The sequence below is a fragment of the Colletes gigas genome, unplaced genomic scaffold (genome assembly GCF_013123115.1).
Source record: "Colletes gigas isolate AHSC1104 unplaced genomic scaffold, ASM1312311v1 Colletes_gigas_Sc00007, whole genome shotgun sequence".
Classification (NCBI taxonomy): domain Eukaryota; kingdom Metazoa; phylum Arthropoda; class Insecta; order Hymenoptera; family Colletidae; genus Colletes; species Colletes gigas.
This window is the reverse complement of record NW_025106636.1, coordinates 10,041,145-10,062,569: the sequence shown is the minus strand read 5'-3', so window position 1 is coordinate 10,062,569 and position 21,425 is coordinate 10,041,145. Positions and strand designations below refer to the sequence as shown.

The following is a 21,425-nucleotide window of genomic DNA, read 5'->3' as shown; positions in this document are numbered from 1 at the left end:
AAACTTGCAAGCAAAAAGTTGCAGCAATTTGATAAGATGTTGGACGTATATCACACACGTTGGATTTTACCAGACTTCTTTTATGTTGGTGTCCCAAGGTTAACTCGATTACTGAAAGGTACAACGATAGAAACAAACGGAACACCTTATATGTCAGAGTTGAGCGTGCAACGATCTGGTCTAACGCAGAGTGCCAACGCGTTCAGGTTCAGCGAACGGACCGATCAGAGACTCGAGTCGAGTTCCAGCGCGAAAGAGTCGCGTTTCGCGAATCGGAGGAGTACCTTTACCTGGTCGGGGCTGTTGCAGGTACTGCAATGACTGCTATACGATCTACATACCAGCTAATAGGTGTAGCTAACCGGAAAAAGAGAGTCACTCGACCATTCGATGTCCGTTTGTTTACATAGACGTGAGTGGCGTGTGCATTTTTATAGGGAGGATCGGATGTCGGGGCGTCGAGTTAAGTTACCGTCGGCCTTTTCTCTCCTTTCTATCGACTCCCCCACCTCCGCCCGTTCCTTCCACTCTGTTTCCCTTTTCTATCACATTCACCCATTCGTTTTATCATTTTCGTGCCATTTCGTGGCAATCGATCGGCAATCTGCTTTTCCAGCGATCGAAATTTTTCGAAAATTCCAGATTAAATGTATTCTGACATAAATATTGATTTACATTCATCAATTTAGTGGGGTTCAATATTGTATGGATGAATCGAGTTGTTGCATTTTCAAAGTCATCGCGATGCAAATTTGTTTACGGTGTCCCGTGGAGTTCAGTGGACCAAAAACTAGTTGGCTACTACTAGCGCCGCCAGCGGGGCACATTGTAGTCGTGACGCCTCGCATTAGGGGAGACAACCGCTTTTAAACACATCGTTCATAAATAAATTATGCTTCGAACTAATAATTGTTCGCATTCAGGGCTGAATTAAGGTTTTATAGGCCAATAAAGGGGTTAAGAACCACTACAATACATGGTCAACTTGCCTTCTAAATAATTTAAAGCCCCATCAATGTCAGTGTCCCAACGAAAATCGAAATGGAGTCGTGTCGGGAACCGGGTTCTTTGATTCCATTGAATGCTCGATGAATTTCCAACGAGCGGCTCGAGAACATATGACTTACAAGCAAATTGTTCAGTCTGGACATAAGTAGTTTAAATTACATCCTCGATTACGAAGTCTAGGGACGCGTGGGACGGCGAAAGTCTGTCGCTCTAATCGTGCCTATAGTCTCGAACTTTCCAGCCTTTGAGATTTCTTTCCCTCACTGTCTTCTCCCCTCCAACCTCCATTCTCCACCTCCTCGTCCCCATCTTGACTCGGAATTGCAGTTGTTTCGCAAAGTGATCACGGGAATCGCCGTGTCAACTTGCCATCGATTATCGTGCTACGGAAACTCCCGGTCGTAGCTCGAAGATGTCCACGAGGGGTGGCTATAGTCGGGAAAGTGTGAAAAATTAATGGTCGCGTTTCTACGACACATTCTATCTTTTTTTGTGTGGGAATGTGTCTGGTCTTTATTGCCGGAAGAATATAGGGTTCCTAGTTTGGCTAGAGATCGTTGAATTTATAAGTTCACGGCGATTACACAGGATTATCAGATTTGTTTACCTAAACTCAAAGAATTTAACGCGTCGAATAATGAAAATAATCGATTTGTTATTAATGCGAAAGTATGAAAATTGGTTTTGGCGAAGTACAGTTTATTTCTGGTAGTGCCATTTTAAAATTTTGTTCGTTATACTGATTTATTACAATTTTTAAGAACAAATCTGTTTCCATTTATTATGAATTATGGTTTAATTCTTTGTAATACATTACGTGAAACGACACTTATGCTTTATGCGTTCGATACACGGTGCTTTTCATTAAATCGATATGCTGCATTGCGCACGTTGTTACACGATTCTGTGCTCTTTATACTATACACAATTATTATACGCTGTTGTATCACTAAAACGCGCGGTTACGTATGTTTGTAGTTCTTATGGTGCATTGTCACGTAACATCCAGCCCGTTTATTACTTCGTTCTTTTTAACACAAAAAATTTCAAGTTCGGACCATTGTGTCCACAGTTTTGAAATGGAGTGCCCAAGATTTAGTAAGGCAAATATGGACACAAGCCATCTTATTACTTTCAAGCTAGTTTTTTCCATGTATAATACCGCTTTAAAACTTTCAAACGGTAATGTCCATACAAACGAAATAAGTTCTCCCGTCATCGAATTAAAAAAAAAAGTTAAATACCACGTGCCACCAAGCCTCATATTTGCCTACACTTTGCTAAACTTTCCCCGTTCAGATTCCAATCCTACTCGACTTATTTCCCCGCGTTCTTACGCTCGCCTCTCAAACTTTAAGGCTCTAATAAACGCGAATATAAATTTCCCAATCGCCTCTCGATGAAAATACGCGCGTCACGCGTACGTGATTCTGGCAGGGAACGCGTTAAGCTGAAAACGAACGTAGTTCGAAAAATGACCGCGCAAAGCGCCCTCTATCTGGCGCTACATACCTCGTTGTAATTGAACTTAATTTATCCGTAGTTAACGTCTCGGTCGGCAAGCCGCGAACGGTCCACTCACGTGCGCTCGCAATACGAGCTCACTTGCCCCGCGGTTTGTCGCCTTACGGTTGGTGGAACAGTTTTGGAATTAACCCATTAGCGCTAATGAGGGAATCTGAAGTCAATTAAGCACGCTGTGATAATATGGGCCTGATAAGCGAGAAACCGATGAATATGCAAACTATCGCACAGCCACCTGCCACATGCCTTTGCCAGGAGACCGCCGCGGAACAGGCCTGCGCACACGCATAGGCGTCGAATTTTCACTGAAATCGGCATAACGACTGGTTAAATATGACCGACAACCAGCACAGTGGACGCGTTACGCGGCCACGTTGTTTCGTACATCGCATTTCAGTGCTCTTGCGGGGTTCGCGCGTTCACCCTGATGCGAGTGCAATTAACATGCTGATGATACCGATGACAAGGCGGGCAGATCTTTTAGCTCTTTCGCGATATGGATGATTTATAAGTGGTCCTGCTCGTTAGGAGCAGGGTCAGGAACATCGCAGGCTATATTAGTACCTGGCGAAATGTATTTCCGTCTCGATTGAGCACTTTCGGAAACATTTGCTACATCTCGACTCAGGTACCAGTCCGGGGTTAAGGTAAATTGCAGCTCGGTTCACATCGTTTGCGATATAGGTGATTAATAAGTCCTGTTAATTATTAACGGGCCCGAGAGTATAATCGTTCTCGGCGAAATGCATTTCTGCCCGGTACCAGCAGTTTTGGAAATATTCCCTACATCCGAAACAGCTCTAACATTTTGATCAAGATCGGTTCAGGTTTTTTCGCGATACGGGTGATTAATAAGCAGCCTTGTTTGTCATGGGTGGAATTAAGGGAACCTGATGAAACGTATACATCTGTCTTGTGCTTTACGAAATAATTGCAACGTCTGAACAAAGGCTACGTCTTGATTGAGGGTATTTCCAGTTGGGGTAAGTCCCCTTGTTTTCGTGATTTTCGGAAAAACGTCGTTCGGTCGAAATAATTATTGACGGTTATGGGGATAATTTGCACGTGAAGTGCAGCTGTATGGAAAGTCACCCCGGGTTATGGCGGCGATCCGTGAGGCACGGGGGTCATTATTGACGGGCCCAAAATGCGACGGTCGCTGCGACCTTTTTTTACCTGCAATAAAAATGAAACGTACCACCTAGGTGGATATAAATTTACATAGAACTTGAACACATTACTATTCATAATATATCGCATATCATTACATTGTTATTTACATTGTTTTATTTTCCATTTTAGGTAAATGGAAGTTCTTACGATTTCGTTTAGACTCCCGTCGAGGATCAGGTAAACTTAAAACATACTGTATTTACTAACACCGTTGTTTCACGCAAGCGTGGAAGAAATTGGAGCGGATTCGAAGGGAACGATATAGCGCGTGAAAAAAAAAAGTTGATTTATGGTCGTCTAAGACGGCTTGTCAAAAATGTCCTTAAACTAAATATCAATTTCTCTGGACTCGATCATTTATCTACGATGGGGTTGAAAGGTGTATTAATATTTATGCTCGGAGATAAGAGGATTACATTTCACGTAGAAATGGAATTGAAATATCAAATTAAGATTGAGATAATCGTAGAATTTACATTAACCTGTTTAACAGGGAGATACGGGCTCTTTCGTCGCCATACTTTACGAACTGTGCACGGGAACTCCGTAGTAATTACTACTTATTATTACTCTACGTTTCTCAAGACCGCTGTGTTCGTAATTAGGCGTTTCTGTCGAGTAGTGGAAATCTGCAAACTCGGGGAAAATATCATTTCTAACGACAAAATTCGACTTTACGATCTTCTGGCCACAGACTCTCGGCAGCCATCTTGGATCACAAAACCTCAGTTCACTAACGATATAAAAATTAATCCAGGATAACATGAAAACACGTAGCCGAATATACTAAGTTTCCCTTACAATAATAGCAATGATTCTTATCTAAAATGGAAAACTATGTGCATGAAGGGCTGCACGAAAATATGGAAGGAACACGGTACGATAATTGCAAAGAATTCTAATGATCCGGCATTTCTCGACGTTCGTTTAATGCCGGGTTCGCGAAATTTTCATAAATACCGTCCGCTTGTTTTTTCGCCGCGGAACAGAAACATTTCGCGGTGATATGGAAATCCAGCGCCGTCCCGTGAATTTATTTCCGGCCGTTTAGACGACCGCCATCGCGTTTTTACCGCCGAAATTCGCCCGCGTCTCGTGGAAAGCTTCGCTCGTTTTTCACGGCGTCGCCATTAGCGACACGTGAAACCGAGACGACCTTTGTTTTTTATCTCGAGGCCAGGATTTTTCGTGACGATCGCCGCGGACGGTCGTGAGGAATCGTTCCGTGACGTTCGCCGATTTGTCTGCGGACTATTAGCGCCGCGTCGGAATTTCTCTGATTGTTTGGGTAATTAGTGGAACACCAGGGGGTACGAGAACGATGCTGGCGTATCACGGTGTGTAACAGCATAAACGTGATTTGTTTATCTTTATCTTTTTATTTCATTAAGGCGGTGTATTGCAAAGTGGAGGGGGGCGTCTCAAAAGGATAGGGAGCACAATTTATAACGTGGAAAAATGTGTGTTTTATTCGAATAAAGTGTTGTCTGCATTCAGGGCAGAGCGATCGTTTACGTTTACGTTTACGTTTGACTCGATACGTTGACGACAAAGAGAGAGTTCTTGGAGGCGCATGTGGTGTTTTCGACGCATCAGTGTATCGTTTGGGTGTGGGGAGAACAAAAGTGCAGAGCGTAGGGCACTTGAGACGCGAGTCAGTCAGTCAGTAGGTCCCTAACCGTTTAGTCAAACTCAAAACTAAAGAAATAGAATTTACTCGCGAGTTTTATATAGTTTAAAGTGAACTAAGAAAGTTTATAGCGATACTAACAAATTTAGCAGATGGTACATTCGGCTAGTTTTAAAGTTTTATAGGTTATTGTTTTCACGGGCGGTGGGCCCGAGTCTGGGCCTGGGTCGCAGCAGGTCGAAGAAGCGGACATCCTTGTTTTCAGGTAAAACGATCAAAGAGTAATATTTTGTAAAAACTCTAAGTAGTAATAAATAACTTATATGTGAATAATAAAAATGCGAGATAACTCCCCGACGGGGAATCGAACCCCGGTCTCCCGCGTGACAGGCGGGGATACTGACCACTGTACTATCGAGGATTTCTTGCAGGGACCATCCAAATAAGTGCTACACTAGTTTTGATAAATATTTATGAATGTATATGCTTTCAAAAAATCTTTTAAGGGCATCTGGTCGTCCCATTTTTGCTTATGTGAAAGGATCTCATCTTAGGCGAAAGTCCTAATCACTATACTATCGAGGATTTATTTATGAATTTATATATTTACAAAAGTACTTTTAAGGGCATCTGGTAGTCCTATTTTTGCTTATGTATAAGGATCTCATCGAATATCTTCAGGCAATAGTCCTGGCCACTATACTATCGAGGAATTTATAACATATAAATCTACTGTTTTCGTAGGTAATATTACCGAATAATGTATCAGTTACAATATGGTTCACTTTGCCGCGAAAAACAAACAGAAACGGTCGAGTTTTTCTCACGACGGATCACAGAGAAAGCAAAAGAAGACACGCCTGAAGGAACGCAAATAGTGGAACGCGATTACTGTAGAGTCATTCACAGTCCCTCCACGAGACGTCTGTGAATCACTCGTCAAGGGTCATGTCGTAAATTACATCACCTCGTGGCCTGAGGTCGGGTGTACGCTGCACGTGTCTCCGTTGGGACATTAAAGGACAGACCTTTCCTAGAGAGACGGTCGCCGGGTTCTCAATATTTTTTTGGGGCTCGAGCCCATGGTCCTAATTAGGAAAAATTAGAGGTGAAGTTTTTACCGAAACGGTGTCAAAAAGAATAACGCGGCACCCATTACAAATTGTTGCCAGCGTCTTGACAGAAGAGAAACGCACCTTGTCGTTATAAATTCTATCACACAGATGCCGAAACGATTCGAATTTCAAACTAAGGCGGAGAAAAACGACCAGGTTTAATCTAATCGCGCGTGATGAGAAATAATTTAAAATTCTACTAAAAAAACTTCAACTTTAGCACACGCTAACGGAATCAAAAAATCTGTCTGTCAGACATTTTTACACAAACTCGGTCGTTTTTTAGGACGTTGACTCTCACAACAAGCCTCAAGGTGATAGAATATGTACTTTTCTTCTTATAAATGAAAAAATTACTCAACCGAGGCAAGCCTGAGATTCATGCAACAAAATATTCACCACCAGTCACCCCTGTTATTACCGTTTGTTTCAAACTTTCCAAGCATTAGCATAAAACGGTGCCCCGAAAACGACGCTTCGTTTACCGTTCCCTCGTCCCGTGGAGGAATTACGCGTGCGTTTTAACGAACGCGTCCACGTTCACACGTATTATAATAATACTTAACCAATGGGAAATTAATTTACGACGGCCGAGCGTCGCAATTAACGTCAGCTCCGCGGTCCTTCTCTTCCGTTTTGTGTCACACCTTTAGCCGAATTTTTGTCGTTTTCGGACGGAATCGGGGTTCGTACGACGCAGAAGGATCGCCGGTCAACAAAAAAAAAAAAACCGTATTCCTTATTAATCGTCGTGATGTTTATCGCTGTTTAACGAAGGGGTCCCCGAGTAATTAGGCCGCGCCGTTTCCAGGAGGGAACGGGAAACAACGCGGCACCTGCGTGTTTCCAGGTTCGCGTTAAAACGTCAACGGCGAAATAAATTGGCAGATTAATAGTAAACGATATTTCATTCCTTTCGGGTGATTCTTCGACTCGAGGACCCGCTCGTACGCGTCAAGATGTCCCGAGGATGGTAGCCCAGTATCAGCCGATCAGCGTATGCTCGATGATAATGTGTCTTGTCTAGACGACACTTCGAATCGCGTTAACGCTGTAATAGCTACAACAGACAAGGCTGATTTAATCTTCTTGTTAAGTACAAAGATTGGACACAAATATCATGGAGATCCGTATCCGCAGATGTTCTCGTCAGGTGTGTACAAGATACATGGCGGGACACAACAGTGCTTTCACGAGAGTGTTAATAATCTCAGTGGGCATCCATAAAGAATTTTCTTCGGGCTTTTTCATTCTACGCCTATGCGTACGGTCAAATATCTTGTACCTGGTATCAGTTATACTACCGAGCATCAGCCATAAACGGAGAAGATAACACAGACTTTTCTCGAAGAACCAAGTGCGTGCGAATCAGGGTGCAACAGAGATTCCATGAAACTTGCTTGCATCAGCTGTACTCGAACGAAAACACCTAGGATAAATTTTGTAAGGGTGACACAGAGTTCAGTGGTTATGATTGATAAGCAACGCGCCGATTAGGCGGGTACACTGTATTGAGACGCAACCGTGGACTTCTCAGATCGTAGATAATCTTAATAGGCGTCTGTCAGAGATGTTTCGCAGACCTATCCAAACTGTGAACATCTACGATGAAGATGCATACATCATTGATAGGATCTCGGATCTATCGTAGTATCGCATCTTGCATCAACAATGTTCCAGCAGGTAATCGAACGAGACAAATTACTTTTGCGAGGAATCCCATCTTCAACTATGCATGAAATAACCAGCGTTGCCCTAGATGGTCCAAACAGACCCCTTTGAAGAATGTTTTACACACCTTCTGTAACTGTACAGCGAAGAATGTATACACCATCGATATGGATCTTGTACAAACCATAGTGCCTCGCATGTTGCATCAACCATGATCGTGCTTGTTATGCCAATTAGGACAAGCGAAAGTATTATATTTACCAATACTTCATGTGCATGGAAAAACATCCTTACTTCGATTACAAGCGACCCACCGGAAAGACCGGACACTGTTATGGCAACGATCGTTGACAAATGTTCCGCGGGTCTAGCTAGGGCTACAGCAAACGCGACTGTTTGCAGACTTGTGTAAACGCGTTTGCGAAAATGCAAGTACCGCCCAATAGGCAGAGAAAAGAGCAAGTTCCGTGGATAGACTGCACGAGAACTTGTTCAGTTTTGTTTCGAAAGATCACGCTAGGCCACGCCATATGCGCGCCTAACTGTTAGCTTTGCTTTTAACGGCGCGTCAAGTCTTGTCATCTGTTGAAGCTCGCGAAACGTTCAGCGACCCGTTTCCACGAAGAAACTCGAACGCCATTTTTCACGATAGGAATTGTTTAAAAAGGCAATTCCAGGAAACGAACAGTGTCCCAAATCCAAGTCAATTTTAAATCTCCAAGTTTGATCGTTCGTTGCTAGTTCGAAACTGTTTGTTCAGGTTCGAACCTACTTGAAACGTGTAATTATACTCCCATCTCCAATGGTCATCAACTCTTCGCTTCCTCGAGTTTTTTCGCCCGACTTTTCCGCCAAGTTGAACGCGATGGTTTCAAGTTTCGATATTGCCGGGTCGACAGCGACATTTTACTTGTTTTTTCTCTTTTTTTTTTTTAAATAAAAATTTATGCGACCGCGCTTTTCGTTCGACTGAACACACGCAAGGCAAGGGGGACTGCTTATTACTCGAGTTAAAATGTGCCGGCCGCTGATAAAGCGTTTTAAATGCGATCATTAATTTTGCGTCGCTGTTACCGCAATTAGAATTTGCATTTTATAAATATGCAGTCGGCCACCGTCTTTTTCCACGTTTACGAGCGGCTCGCCGTATCCTGTTCCAATTGGCGGGGAGTTCTTTCTTCGCTGATTACGCGAAAACTTGGATAGATTTTGCGCCGTTGGGGTCTACCGAGGTTATACTCCCCCCATTTCAAGCTCCGAGCTTTTACTAGTCGCCATCAGCGACGAATCGAGGAACTGCTGAAACCGATAAAAGCAACAACAGTCATTGTTTCCAAGAAACATTGTCATGTTTCCTCTGGATCCTCCTTTGATCTTTGAAACGCATCACCATCCGTATGAAAATGAGACTGGGAAGCAGAGTGTTTACTTCTTACGTCTATACGTTTGAACATTTTTTAAAATAAACACTGATCGACAACATCGTTAGATTTATCCTTGCATACGTCTTTTATCGATGACGAGGCAATTTTACTAAATACTAAATAATAAAATACCTGATACGTATCGATAGTAATTATGCATATTGCAACTAATTGGCACCTTCGGTTGATACGACCTCGCTAGTAACTACAAAACAGTCTATAATGTAACAAAGGCAGGAACGCCATTACAATTTTACAGTCACCTGCAGTGTGAAGAAGAAACATTTAGTTGCAGTCTCGTAAATGGAGTCAGTATGATTCGAGCAAACCAACCGAGCCAAGGCAAATTTTTGCCAGATAGCTCCGAGCCTAATCACTTGGAGTGGTTCACGGTCCAGCCACTAGCGCAAGTCTCTGATTACACTTGTCGAGCTGTATCAGCATAATGAAACAAAGAAATAGAAGAGGCTAGATGTCAAGGAACATCATTAACCCGTTGCCTGACGAAACTCCTTCTAATTTACGGTTACAGCTCGAACAGATTCCTCGACGAGGATCAGCGTTGGCCACTAAATCCTCCGATGGCAACGGCAGCCGAGACCAAAGCGGCCGGTACAACTGTGGGATTCGCGCTAAGGATCCTCGTTCGCTCGAAGGACCTGCCCTCTGCACTCTCTTGACTGCCGTTCTCTTCAATCTTCCCTTAATAATTGTTTTTTGCGCTCGTGTTTACGAAGACCGTCCAATGATACGCATTACGCGTGGCGCTGATTGCTCGGCCCAGCATCAGCTCCCTTTTGCTTTCGATCTTCCCCCTTTTACTCTTCACGAGCCGTTCTGCCGGTTATTCTTCTGCGATGGAAAATTGAAAAATTTCATTAGTTACGAACGAAATATTACAACACGTCTGATGACACTTTGTCACGAACAGACGTAATCGATATCACGTGGAGATCCAAGGTTTGGACACGTCGAATGCAAGAGGAAAGGAGGCGAGGACCGATGAAAAACAGCCAACAGAAGATCACTGCTTATTAAGAGAAAGCAGAACCAAATTAAAATCCCTTCGCCACCCTGGTGCAAACGAGGGTTCCACGACAGTGAAACGAACAGAGCGTGCGAAACCTTTGAGGAGTGCGGCTCTTAACACTCGTCAACCGTCCCGGTTTGCCTTGGCCGTCGAAAGAAAAACTGGGAATGAATTCCTCCTCGTCCGGAAATCAATTTAGCCAACGAAGACGCCGTTTCCTCGTGGGGTCAGAAAAACTCAGCTACAGCGTGGTTCGCGTAAAAGAAGCATCAATTATGCCGTTATAAGGAGCAGTAACCCGTTTCCACGAAGCCACGAAATCGGTCCAACGAGCTCGTAACCGTCGAATCCGAGTCGAATCGGGTCGTCGACAGCGGAAAGGTAAACACGGCAAAACCCCGCATAAGAAGCAAGCCTTTGCTCTCGTTGGGTCCCTCGATCTACCCCCTTACCCATCCACCGTAAAACTAATTGTTGCTCGTTTACCGATTATCTCTTATTCCTTCAGTTTCGCGTAACTGCGAACTGACCCGGTCATTTCGACGGTAACTGCGGCCGGGTGGCTGTCCGAACCTTCTATGAAGCTGTTAAGTTCACCGCAAACGACCACGTTACTGGTGCGAACTGGACCGTAGTGTTTGCGCCATCTTCTTGCTGGCCAATCCGTAGAATTGAACGCGTTTCTGGCCGAGGAATGGCGTGGCCCGCCGTTCAAATTGAGGTCTGTGGATCTTTTATGAACCGTTGGATCTTAGACCCTATTAAGTTGCCTTTGGAAAGGGGTGGTCTATCTTTCGTGAACAGGTAGAACCTACTAGTCTAGCTCTAACATTAACAATCGCCAGCAACAATTGTTACTAGTAATTCCGAGGAATCCAGAGTGATCCTTAAGACTAGTGCCATGCCTTCATTTTGGATTCGTCGATCGTGCCCCCACGCGGTGGCGTCGCAAACTATGCCCACGAAAATCGTCACCCAGATTAGCTTACGAAATGTATCTTCAAAGGAATAACGCGGCTGCTCTCCCGAGCTAATTACCCCATCAAATCACAAAGGAACGCGTGCTCGGCGCGTCGACAATTACTCGCTCTATATCACGCGTTCTATTTGCACGCGAGTAATTGATCGTACGCGAGGCTACGATCGAAAAAGAACGCAGCAACGGGCAGCTTCCTGTCGGCGTCGGCGGCACGCACGGAAATGTTTAACGCAAACGAGTATAATGGGATCTTTCGAGGAACAGAACGAAATAAAAAGTCACGGTAGCTTCTTGGGGCATCGCGGGCTTAATGGGGTTAACCCAGAGGCTAACCTACGTATAATTAAAAACAGAAAATGATCTGGGACGAATCGGAATTATTGATCCGGGCGAAGTTTACGTCGACGTTTAAGGCCCATGGTAAACGTCGATCTATCAATTCGCCCTGAACGCTTCGCTAGCACAGAATCCTCGTCTGGCAAGAATGGAACTCGACGAAGGCAAGTCTATCTGCGGAATAGGCAGTCGTATAGTTTATACAGCCTAGTCGTTTTTAATAAATGCGCCGAGATAGTGTGTACTAAACGCTTAATACGACTATGTTTACACCTAATGATTGTATTGTCCGTACCGTGCAAAGTTTGCAGAATGCACGGATAGGGTATAGACAAAGTACGCTTTTATGGCTTGCCGATCATTGAATTTGGTGAACTATATAAACATATCTACCGTCGTTACGAGGTACAAAGGAACAAAAGGAACCTAACCTCGATTTAGCTATTCTTAAAGTACACGAGTGTTTACGGCGCTGCAGAGGTGTTTAATACGCGTACTATTTTTATTCGACACGCCTTCTTTAGGCGTATCGTACTAACTTGACACGCCATCATTTATACTACAATTTTGTTACGAACCAAGTAAGTACTTGGTACGCATATGGAACGCTCGATGTAAACTAGCTCTTTATTCCGTTCACGCCTTGGCGATGATAATTTCCTTGGCATGTGACGTCAGAATCGGTTGCAGTAGAACCTCGATTATTGCAGGAAATCGGGACGGAAAATTTTGCAATAATCGAGGTCTACGTGATAATGAAGGAAAGGTGATTTAATGATCAATTAATACTTCCACTGCTTATGGCTCGTGTGTAGCTTCTCTAACCTTACTTGTACCTTATCGACCATTGCAATGGAGGAGGCTGTCATGCAATAATTGAAATTCTGTGTATTCCTTGCTTCAGCGAGTCCTAGTAAACTTGATAAGCTAGTTGGTTTGGTGGTATTTGCAATTTGTCTGTCATAAGACTATTGGATAACCATGTAAACTTATTTAGCTGTGTTGTGTGGTACAACGGAACGAAGGAAACCTCGATTTGGTTGTATTCATTTCTTAGTTTCGGGTCAAATGGGAACACTTAGAAGGGTTAAAGTACGTAGGCGCTTGCAGCGCTGCAAACGTGTTTAATACGCGTACTATTTTAATTCGATACGCCTTCTTCGGGCGTATCGTACTAATTTGACACGCCATCATTTACTCTACAATTTTGTTACGAGTTAAGTACTTGGTACGCATATCGAGCGCTCGGTGTAAAGTACCTTTTTATTCCGTTTACGCTTTAACGATGACAGTTTCCTTGGCACGTGACGCCATTTAAGCAGGTCTCGATACGTTTGACAAGATGTTTTGGCTGATGATAATTGCAATTACTTTATTCGATCAGACTGTCGATTCAATCGTCTCCAAAGGACAATTTTCTTGGCGAGTGGTGATACGTTTAGTTAAACATGCCCTAATAAATTTTCCAAGCTAACTGGGTCGTTGATAGTTCTAACTGATATCCGATTGTCAGATAATCGCAACCCCCTGTTAGCCAAGCTCTGATCATAGCAGATTTTCAGAACGCTTATCGTAGCAAAATGACAACAAGTGCAATGTGGGAGACTGTTATATCAGATTAAGTTCGCGGACTGATAGCATATCAGCATGGCGTAATGACAACAGATCATGCGCTGATAGGTTGCAAAAATCTGTTGCCATCTGTCATGGCGTCGTGGTAACAGTTTTACCACTGAGTCGCCAGCGAGTCAAGGTTTCAGTGACAGAACTAGAACCAAATGTGGAGACAATTGCTGCTTAGTTCAGCAAGTCGAAATAAATTTGTCATGCTGTTATTGTTGATGACTGTCACTGGCAGGTTTGTAACGCCACGGTGAGACTGTCACCCGTATAGGTGTCTTTAAGTCGGCGTCTGGAAATTTGATATTCCCCGAACTCAGAAGCGTAGCGACTGCGGTCGAGAAAGGGAGCGTAAGAAGGAGAGAAACCGTTTCGGGCTCCCAAGGAATCGGAGGCAGGGTAGCCGGTATTCAGATAATATGCTAATTCCTTGACAGGTAAGTAAAGCACGTAGCAGATTAGCCCCATACTAACCTCACAATTCAGTCGAATCGGTAATGGTTATGGCCGTTAATGGCTACGTATTTCAAGTCGAGCGACGATCGTTTTACTATACCACCGCTGGCCTCCTCTTTGTTTGTACTCAATCCTCGATAGGTAATGCCCCCTTGGTAGATACTCCATCCTACTAATTCAGCATGCAGCTTCGTATGCTATCTGCGCTCCACCGAAATCTCATTTTCAAAGGGAGGCGAGAGAGTTCTCGAAGTTTCGAAGAAACCGAGCGTCGAGCCGCGTGGTTCACTTCAAAATGAACGAAGTTTATTCGTGCGAACGGTGCCAACAATAAATACAGTCATCTTCCAGCACGAGAAACGTTGCTAATTCGGATCTCCACGCACTTAAATTCAACGGAAACGTTTTCTAAGATCGGACTCTTACTCTTTCGTTACGAGTTGAAATCATTTTTTCCCCACCGTGCACGGACGCCTAAAATGAATAACTGATATCTAGCGAGGAGACAAAACGAATTTCCGGTAGAAGTAACGGAGTCGAAGATAGGTCGGACTCGCGACAATGACCCGCCGCGAAGCGTTCAGATATTAATTAAACGGCGGCCAAACGAAAAAGCTCGTTCGGGAGAAGCATGAAACGAAGCGAGGAAATTAAACGGGGGCCCCGTTCTGCGCACTGGACTCTCGTCCCGGCAACACGGCTCGGTTTCCGACCAGCGGACGACGACTTTCTACCAATGAAGCCGCGAGATTCGTGGCTGCGGGGCGCGCAACAATTATTATTATATCATCCGAGTGTCAAGAGGGTCAAGCGTGCCGCGACTACGTATAGGCATAATATCGGAGCCTATACAACGCCACGTTCTCCGCCCCCTACACGCCCCGATACGTAATTATCCGGCTGAGTGGCTCGGCCAGATATTTATGGGATCGAGAGCGAGAGATCGAAATCGATTCACGGTCGGGGTAGCACCATCTGCCCGTTGATCTGTCTCCCTGGGATCGGTTGTCTTTCGGGGGATTGGACTACCTTCAGAGAAAATCGTCCTGGTCCAATTCGATAACTATTACGAGCGAACCCATCAGACTCGACGTGTCTGATAAATGGGTAGAGTGAAGGTTGATGGTGTCGTGGCGGGATTCTCTGTTTTTATCGACTGTCCTACCTCACTGTGCCATCGATTCTTCCATAATCGCGAAAGGAACCTGGCCAAAGTTCCCCGTGCCAACAAACTCGGCAAAGTTTCGCGCAATTTCACCTGGCCTCTCTGTATACACAGATTGGCAACACGATACGGGTAAAGTAATCCCGTGGAGGAGTAATCGCTGCGTTCCTGACGTATCGATCAACCACCGGATATCCACGGCACGTCCTGCAAGGCGCGCGCACATGCAACGACGACGCGAGAAAAAGGGATACAGGGCTCGTGACGAGAGCCGCGTTGCGTGCCTTCGACGCGATGGATTTACGGCGAGCTTCAATATTAGGTCGACACTTGGATATTAGTTCATTCGGTAGTTGCGTGCGAGCGGTAATCGCCCAGCTGCTGTCATTTTATCGAGCCGGATCGGTGATAATGCCGGCCGATCCGACCGATCGATTTTACGCCACTTGAAATCTTTATTCCCCTGAATGCAAAACTCACTTCATTACCTACGTATCTCGACTCGGACGACAACGTCGATAGAGCTTTATAGACTGCCCTATTTAGTCCGCAGACGTTGTCCTCGGGCCCTATCGCACAATGGGACTTACAACATGTTCCAACTTTATTGGGAATCCCGCAAACTGCTACTCAATTAGTTCCTTATTCGTGATCCTTACACGTAAAGCTATTCGTCAAACAGTCTCCAATTACTTGATAGTTTATTAGCACATAATAAGTTTAACAGGCCGTTCGGAGTATTATTAGCATCGATGGCATGATCTGCTAGATAAGATCTAGGACGAAACGCATTAATATTGCTGTTTGCACAGTCTTCAATTTCTCAAACGATCAACGCAATAATGTCGCTCTTTGTACCGAAGATATTTATCGTGTATACAAAACAGAGTTTCCTTCTACATGGTCTCTAAGAATATCTCTAGAATATCCTTAGAATGGGGCACTTCCTTCGATGTCTGGGGTCCTGATGGTTCATTTGAAAAGCCTAACTAGCGACATCTACGTTCTTTGAAGCTTAGAACCGGCATGTATTGTTAGTAGTTTTTGTCGATACGCCAACGCGTTGCGAGGTTCTTGTTATTCCAACACCTAGCGGCGTCGAGGAAGACGGGGAGCATCGAGCAGCCCGCGCAGAGGGAACTGTGCGCCAGCCATTTGTCCAGAGACAATCGCCGAGACAGGAGTAACGCGCGAGCGTCTCACTTCCGAGGCAACGAGTACGACACGCAAAGACGCGCGTGCATCGGAGACCTTGAACCGATACACGAAAGAAGCGCGCGCACCGCTGATAGGAAGGACAACGGACCGCTGGATCGCATGTCCTTTTGGCGGATGGATTTACGAGGGCCGCTGATATAGCGAGTTTATGCCCGGACATCGGGGCTCATTCAGTAGCGATGGACGCACGGATAATGGCGTGCCGGCAGTGATGTCGGTTAGGTCAGGTTTTTAACGGTCACGTGATCACGTCATCGTGCGTGCTCCGCCGGACAGAATGGACCACGCGAACCCACGGCCTGGAACGTCACGAACGGGAGAGATCATCTCCGTCGCGCGCGTTTTATTGCTGCTCGACGAGCCCAGCGCTCGCGTAACGGTCACCAGCGCGAATTAACGAGCGAAAAACTCGTGAACGCCGGTTAGCTTGGATATTGAGGATCCGTCTACGGGCTGGATAGCTCCGGTCGCGCTGGGTGACCTCCTCGAGAAACCACCCTCCACGAATCTTGGTTCTTGTAGTCTTCTTTGCGTACGGTCTTTGTTATCCTCGTCCATCAGTCGGAACAGGGTGGGAAATTTGTCACCAGTGCCTCTTAGATCAGAGTGCGGGAGAATGTTAGGTGACCTGACGTCGGGTTGCTAAAGAATGTGGTCATGAAGTGAGGGGAGGCAGGGATGCCTTTGACCCAGGGCATTCAAATCGAATCGTGCGTGGATGAGTGGTGCAAACTGGGCATGAGTCCCACTCGCATGCATGGGATTGGCTTCGCTATTTAATTTTCATGTTATCGTCACCTTTCGATGGGAATCGAAGCGCTTGGTCGATGTTTTTCATTTCAAATCTCCACTTAGGTTTCATTCGGACTTAATTTTTAAACCGTTTCTCGTTTCTGACGAATCCTTAAAAGGATGTTTCGATGATCGCAAAGTTTTATTTGCATTGCAATAAACGTTTAGAACCGGGCGGTGAAGGCAGCTTGCCTCGTACTCGTGTCAACGCTACGGGTAAATAGACACCCCGCAGCGACGAGCTCTCTAAAATCTCGTGTGCCTTTAACTGTTAGCAAATTCATTAAGAAATTTGACGCAGTTGTCACCCGCACAGTTCGTAATATCTTTCTAGCGGATAAAAATTTGGAAAAACGGACTTAATCGTGTCCTAGTTACCGCGATAAATCTATCAAACCGGACAATGTTTCTCCTGGTAGAAACGATGATCTAGACGCATTCAGACGGTAGCCACTCGGCAAATGAAAGCCTAATCCTTCGAATCTAAGTCTGTCGCATCGAATCGAACGTTTTGTCCGTTAGATTTCTTCGATATAATTGAAATAAAGGGAATTGTACGTGGCTGTACGCCCTATCATCCGATCGTTGCGACGCGTCAAACTCGACTGGTTTACAGCGGTGTTATTCGGCAAGTATGATCAGTATCGACTTGGCAAGCCAGTGAAATCCGTCATCCGATGCTATTTGAATCGTTAATCTCTATCTAATCTTCCCAGCAACGGTGTCATCTTGTGAGGCTAATCCTGCCTCGAAAAACGAGCGGATTGTGGCCTACCGAGGGCAAAACCCACCCTAGAGTCAACTAATCAGATCATACGCCTCAGCTAACATCAGGGGTGTCCAACATTCTGCAAACATTCGTTCAAATATTCGCTCAAAGAAAAGCGTGGATTCAGGCGCGTCCAAAGGGTTGTAACCCGATGAAGTGCGTTGTATGGTTCCATCGCGTTGAGTACCGTGATTTTTGGCGCAAATCGGGCCCAGAGAAGCGACGGGACCATCGTTTCGCCGCTGGCGGGTTCGTTCCAGGGGCAGCCTGTCGAGCCCATATCGCGTGTTTCATCGAGCTTGAAACGTAGAGTATGGTCGCAGGTCGAACACTGCTCTCGAACAATTTCGTTTGCGTTTTCGAAAAGGCCCCGCAGGCCAACGGTGCACGGCGATGATAGGGCGTGGTTTGCCCACCCCTGGTCACCGGGGATAGGCTGATCGGGGGGATGGCAAACGAGATTACTTTGATCCCGAATCCAACAAACTCAGTCTGATGCCTGCTAACCGCAGCTCTTCCACTCGTACGCCTCGAATAATCCAATAGTTTACCGTGCCGCGACTGACACAGCTAGCTGCCTTACGAACCGATGCATCCTGAATTTTCCTCGCGGATACGCGGATCCGGCCGGGTTTAATGCGCATCGCCGCGATGGAAGACCGAGAAATGTCGGCTTTCAGTCGGCGTGACCTTTCCCGGGCGAACCTCCGCGTTGGATTATTCTGTTGTCAGATTTTAAGTCGCTTAATCGGCTGTCGTACAGGTTGCCCCGATTTTGGTTCTATCCTCGCCTGGTCTAGCTGGCTTCGAACTCGTCGAAGTGTTTCCCAATCCTTCGGCTTTGCTTGGGATCTGCTTAATGCGCTCTGCTTTCCACTTTGGTTCTGCTGTGCAAATTGGCTTTTGATCAGGGGATGCTAATGTTGTTTTTGTTATGGACAATTATGTCTACGATCCGGGATATTCTCAAGTAATTCAATCTTCCTGGTATAGGAGGTCATCCTTATTCATTAGTGATCAACTGTTGATCATCAGGAACACCTAAACGTTAATATTGAATTCATTCTTCTCAACATACACAAAAACCTTATCGACCAAGCGAGGTTCCAGTGTTCCATCTCTATATCGACGCGTCCAATTACTATTATCTAAATAAACCATCCACCGAATGATCTTTTTCGTTTAAAAAACTTGCAGGAGTCGCTGCTAAAAGTAGTTAACATCGAAATCTCCATTCACGAGTCGCGTATGTAGGTTTTCTAGACTCTGTCCAGAAATGTACGTTTTCAGCAGTGGCTTGAGAGTCGAAGTGCGTTAGCTGAGAACCCAGTCGTGCTAATGCGAAACATTGTCCTCTTTAGTCGATGGAAAACGACACCGAATCCTGCTGGAGGGATTACATGCACTGCAGAATGTCCCGTTAGTTTTCCTTGTCCGAAGATTAGGTTGCACCCTTAATTGGTTTGCATTTCAATCAATGCACCTACCGGAGTACAAAAGCACCTTCCTAGCGCCACGCATCGACAGTTCGTTCGCGTCCTTGCCACGGGTCTGTCGTTGTCCGTCCACGAAGCAAAGCAACTCCTCTTTTCTCATATGGAATCCCTTTTTCATAGAAGTTCCAAGTTTATCTATTCGAAAATGAAAGTGTTGAAGTGGGTGGCTCTGCTAGAAGCGTTGTCTGTTGGAGTCCTCGATGCTCAGGTAAGTACGTAGTTGTTCATCGATAGATACGGTAAAAATTGAGATTCTGGTCAGTGATGTTACACACTAGGCTTATCTCAAACATACCCAAATGATATAAGGACGAATGCTTGATTCAAACGTCTTCAAACCTTCTCTCCACCAAGTCGTGCATATTCGGTTGCACGTGCTTTTCCAGACCCCATCGAGTATACAACTGTCCTGACAATGGAAGAGAGAACACACTCGGTCCCTCGTGTGCAGCACGAGTAACTTGGCGCGAAAATGACAGAATCGATCATACGTGGCGGAGGAGCCTGAATAAACAGCGGCTCGCTCGAGATATCAACGAATCGTGAGCAAGTAATCGCGCGGGGAACGATGCAGCCAGGAGGTGTACAGCAGGTAGAGGTCATGCCTCTCGGTATCTCCGTCACCCTGCGAACACCTTCTAAGAAGAGGAAAAGATAACCGTGGTCAGTGACAAGTGCGAAGCCATTTCAAGCGCTTTACCGAGCACGGGACGTGTTTCTTAACCCGTTCACGTCCGTTGCCCGTAATTAAGTAACACGCTGGAATCACTGGGATTTTTCTCTGTCGCTGATACGGACTGAATTGGAAAAGATACGGTCCGCTAACGGGGTGCAGTCAACCCAATAAAGCTCGGCCGAAACTTCTGCACGGGTTTGGCGAGACCAGGACTTCTCGATCGAGGAAAATATTCGTTGCATCGCGTGTTGAGGCGGATTTTCGAAATATGCGGTTTTTAATACGAAAACTAGGACGTGGCATATTGCCCTAGATTTCGACGCAGATAGTGTCATACTTGTCATATCGCGACGATTCCTGGAATCCACTGCATATAATTCTAAGAATCTGCGGCTCGATGCCCCGTAAACACGAATGTTGCAAAACTTAATCAGAAAGTAACACGAACATTCCATTGCCAACTGGAATTTGCCTTGCGTGGAATCCATTTGGTCTAACTAATAATGTGTCCTTTTGAGACTAAAGTACGTCAAAGTACTTGTACATATTGTTCAAGGTACCATCCAGCGTACAGAATTGTAGAGTGCGTGCAAAAATAGTGTACTGCAGTCGCATACGAAACGTGTTAATTGAGTGGGCGGTCCTTTCTTGTCTCACGATGCGCGAGGTAGATGCGCACACGCAGTTGCGTGCGCCTGTAGCGACACAACGACGTAGTTGCGTTCAGTGTGGCGAAAACAGTGTCGAGGAATACTCGATGTCTTCTTAACCTAATCTCGAAACATAGTGTGCCTTTAGAATTGACCTTATACTGTTGGTACTCGAACATTCTAAAAGTAGGTGTCGATCAGGACCGGGAAGGAATCGTTCCCATTGAGAAAGCGATTGTCAAGCCCCCTCCCCTGTTCAGTTTAGGGCCCATTGGTGCGCACAAGGGTGTTTAGCGAACACGGTCGCGGGACTCGAGTGTGAACGTGATTTTCGAGGCTGAGTGAATTCTATGGCGTGGCGGGAGGGGAACGGAGAGAGATGCGTAGGGAGATAGGTGGGAGAAAAAGGGAAGAAAGGGAGGGCGGAGGATCGCTGGTGCTCCGTCGCTTCGGACAGGACTTGGAAGGATACAAGGTCCTGGTATGCGGTGATATCAACTCATTACCATGCCCGGTGCAGACAGCAGGGTGTGACTTTGCATCCATTAGGATAATTGCTCCTCTAAGGGTGCGTCCAGACTTGAACCGAGCCGCGAGCTGACCCACCTAAAGCCACGTTCCTGCTTTTTTATTCATCGAGGGAGGACAATTTTTGAGGTTACCTAACAGACAGCAGATTCTGCTGGAGTAGAC

The 21,425-nt window shown here is 45.5% G+C and overlaps 1 protein-coding gene and 1 non-coding gene across 2 annotated transcripts in view; one reads left to right on the top strand and one right to left on the bottom strand.

Moving 5' to 3' along the window:
* The window catches only part of LOC122396267 (circadian locomoter output cycles protein kaput), a 127,834-nt gene that overhangs the window by 12,792 nt on the left and 93,617 nt on the right, over nt 1-21,425 (top strand). The window lies entirely within an intron of this gene.
* On the bottom strand, nt 5,685-5,756 carry Trnad-guc. Its single transcript has one exon. It is a non-coding gene; the product is annotated as a tRNA-Asp (tRNA).